Source organism: Corylus avellana, chromosome ca3, assembly GCF_901000735.1.
Source record: "Corylus avellana chromosome ca3, CavTom2PMs-1.0".
In the NCBI taxonomy this organism is placed as follows: domain Eukaryota; kingdom Viridiplantae; phylum Streptophyta; class Magnoliopsida; order Fagales; family Betulaceae; genus Corylus; species Corylus avellana.
This window is the reverse complement of record NC_081543.1, coordinates 38,477,985-38,482,145: the sequence shown is the minus strand read 5'-3', so window position 1 is coordinate 38,482,145 and position 4,161 is coordinate 38,477,985.

Sequence of the window (4,161 nt, the reverse complement as noted above, 5' to 3'; positions counted from 1 at the left end):
ACGAGGAAAGACCCGACAACGGACGGTGGGCGGCATAGCGGGCGTGGAGGAGATCGGCGTCACACACAAAACAAACTGGGGGGGAGTTTGAATGAATCCCCCAAGAGCATCACCCACAAAGTGTGATAAACAGGAAAGACAACAAAAACAACACAACAAAATACACAGCAAAAGACAGACATAAAGGAAAGGAAATAAAACAACCAGAAACGAAATCAAAAAAACAGTCGGAGAGAACCGAAATTGAACCACATCCGGAGAGACGGATCCAGTGCAAAAGGTGTGATGGGCACTGGCGGATCCTAGTAGCAAAGTGGTGGAGCACGCATCGGGTGGACCAGGCGATGAGCGGTTGATCGAGCAGGGACGACACGAACCAGAGCTAAACCCGACCCAGCAACCGGCACGGCAGATGGAAAAGGGCGGAAGATCGGCCTCGAAAAAAACCCTAAAATCAGAAAAGGGGCGGAGAGGGAGGGAGAGGAAGAAAACGCCCAAAGAGCAAGAGACATCAAGTAAATAGGCTAACTCTAGGGCGGCGGGAGAAGAGGATGAGGGGGATGAGGGGGGAAGGGGGAGAACAGGGGTTCTCCCCCTCTGACGACACTCTCTGCTAAAGATGAAACCTTAGCAGAGATCTAAATTGCTTCCCCATAATAGACTTTAAATTTTCTTAGCTATTTACTGATTTTTTATTGTGTTTTTGTTGTTTTTTAATAAGGGTTTGACTTCTCCTTATATCTTTTTCATAAGTGATCTTTAGGGTGGAGGTTTTATCTTGACCTTTGGGTCAACGAGGATTAGTTTCGGCGTGAGAATTTTGCTTTTATGGCTGAGAAAAAATAAAAGTTGAAAATATGAACTACCTATGTATTAGATTGAGTCTATCTGGAGCATATGATTTATCAGAGCTTTATGCTCTTTGATGTAAAGGCTTTATGTTCTTGATCTTTTTTCAATGAATGAATATGAAAGATACTCCTAAAAAAAATACTAAAAAAAAAGAGCACATGCATCCTATTTTTTTTTAAAGGTAGGGACTATGGATCCATTAAGAGCTTTAAGCTCATCCTTAATCACTCTGCATCTTGTACTGTCTTACACCATAGGGATTGACTCATAACTAATCTTTTCAACAAGATAGTTAATAAACCTAAATTGACAGTACCATACCTCATTTCACTTGTGACTTCGTTTCCCATTAAACCTCATTCATGGGATCTCCAATCACAGAGGTTGGGTATCAATCACAGTGTCATGATTTGGGTATCAGTCCTATCCCCCTCGATGCTTCTCTCACTAGCCTTCTTGCTAGTGGCTTGGTCAAAGAATCTATAGAATTCTTTTATGACCTCACAAAGTCCATGGACATATACCGGTCTCAATAAGCTGCCTTACAATATTGTGCACTTTCTTATTATAAATTATTTGCTCGAGCTTTGGCAGCCTGAAAATCACAATAAGCACATAGGTGGAACTGTGTTAGCTTATAAAGACAAATAAATTAACCAATAGGTTCTTAGCCATTCATCTTCAGTTCCTGCCTTCTCCAAGGCAATTAACTCTGACTCCATAGTAAACCTTTCTAAGCAATTCTTTTTTAAGGACTTCCAAGAGATAACTCCTTTAGCCAGAGTAAACACATAGCCACTAGTAGGCTTTGCTTATCTGAATCAAAAATCCAGTTAGCATCACAATATCCTTTCAATATAACAGGATAATCACAACATGACAAACCAAAATTAATTGTGCCTTTAAAGTTTCTCAACAATTTAGAGATAGCATCTCAATGCTCAATACCATGATTATGAGTATATCTACTCAATCTAGTAACAATATATGTAATATTATAGCACCTATAATATTATCCTCACTATCACATAATTTGCAATATCTTCCTCAAATTAAAATTTTGTTATATATATATATATTAACCCTAAAACTTTTTCAATAATGCAAAAAAATTGAAAAGGTTGCATCATGTTTTGTTTGCTTCCTTGAATTATTTTTGTATGGGTAGGTACGTGGATCCATCCTTGGTTGTCCAATCTCCATTTGTCGGGTTTTTTTAGGGGTAATGCTAGAAAAAAAAATATTTTTTTATTTTTATTTTTTTAAAGTTGATGTAACTTTTAAAAATATAATTTGATCAAAATTCAATAGTAATCCATTTCAAATCCAATAATAATTTTAAAAGCCGCATCACCTTGAAATGAACAGAAGACAAAAATCTTCTTCTTAACATTACTCAATTCTTCTCACTCTAAAACTTATTCCCCTTCAATCGACTACTGACTGTTGTGTTACTTATCCAAATGAGATTTAGAGTCTGTTTGAGATTGCGTTTGAGGGATCTAAAAGTGCTTTTAACACTAGAAAAACCTGTTTGGAGAAAAACGTACTCGTTTAGTAAAAAAATTTAAAGCGCTTTTAAATGTCTAAAAAGCCTAAAAATGACTAAAAAAATACTTTTGGCAAAAGCTGAAAAATGAAGCTTTTGCCTAAAAACTCTTTTTGACTTAAAAGCTCTATTTTTCAAACACAATCTCAAACAGACTCTTAAGAAATGTTAAAGAATATTTCAAGAGTTATACTCGTATTTCAATTCCCTCCATTGAAGATCCAAAAATGGTTAAAAGGTCTTGAGACAATCATGCTCATTCTCAATATTCCTTGCTTGTCCACAATTTGTTCCGTTTAAGAAACTTTTCGTACTTTTATTGCCTTTATTGGTTATTCCAGTTACTTTAACCTGACTAGTTTTTTATTTTTATGTAATTTTTCATTTTCCTTTTCTCGTATCGCATAAAAAAAAAATAAAAAATAAAAAATAAAAAAATAGCCTTTGGCATTAAGCCACAAACATGGAGAGGGCGATCACATATCACGTTACGTACCAAACCTCAAATTTATCTGATCATGTAAATATATTGCAGCGTTGAGATTCCCATTTGTTTGGTTCTGGTGGGGTCTTTCATTAGTTGTTGTCGAGTGAGCCATGATTGGAACAATTATTATTGTCTACAAAATTTGAGAAAGAAAAGTCTGCACTGTGAAAAAATTTGAAAGAATATGAGTAAATCTCTAGCGATACAGATGTATCTTGAAACTATATATATATGACGGAAAGTAAATCATTTTCAGGATTACCTTTATGAATTCAATAAAATTATTTCAAATCCAAAATCTAGAAATTAATGTGAATATTCTTGACTTCTTTTTTTTTGTTCTCTATTGTTCTTTTGTGAGCATTTTTTTGTCACTACATATTGCTTTATAAAAGAGATTTTGTTTATATAGGAGTAATGTTAAAAGAAAGACTTAAATTTTTTTTTTTTGTTTTCTTAAAATTGATGTGGTTTTTATAATTATTATTAAATTTGTGATAAATTACTATTAAATTTTGATCAAATGATACTTTTAATAGCCACGTCAATTTTAAGAAGACATGAGGGTGACATTTAATATTACTCTTACTATAAAGAAACGGAGAAATAACACTTGTGTATATATCGTGGTAGCCAAAATAAGATACATTTAACTAAAAATGAGACATATCATGTGCTAAAGAACCAAATATAGATGTGGTTGTTGGAGTCAAAGTTATAATAAAGGTGATAGGTTTTTGTACTGCCTTGACGGCTTTGTCTATACTTCTATTTATAACAAATTACAAGATATATACTTGGCTTTCAATAAGTGCGATTTTAAAAATTTTGTTTTTAAAATCGTACAGGCGTTTGGTAAAACATGCTAAAAATTACATTTTTTTTTTATTAATTGAATGTTTGGATAACATTAGCATATAATTGCAGTTTTATGACCAAATTAGCAATAAGGACATTTCTTTATAACAGTAAAATAACTAACATTGTCTATAAGCCTCTATTTTTAACACCTATGCAAACAAAAGTATGACTTATAATTTGACATTAACTTTGAGTTTTCTACTTAGCAATTATATATTGCTATATTACTTGTTTCTATACGCTTTTTTGTTTTTGTATTTTTTATTTCTTGAAACATATTCCAAACAGACATATAATAAAAAATAGAAGAACAATCCATCAAATTAAACTAATAATGTTTATCAAATTTAATTGTTACATAATTTACCAATAATTTAAATTAGTACTTGATAAATCACAAAAAAAAAAAAAA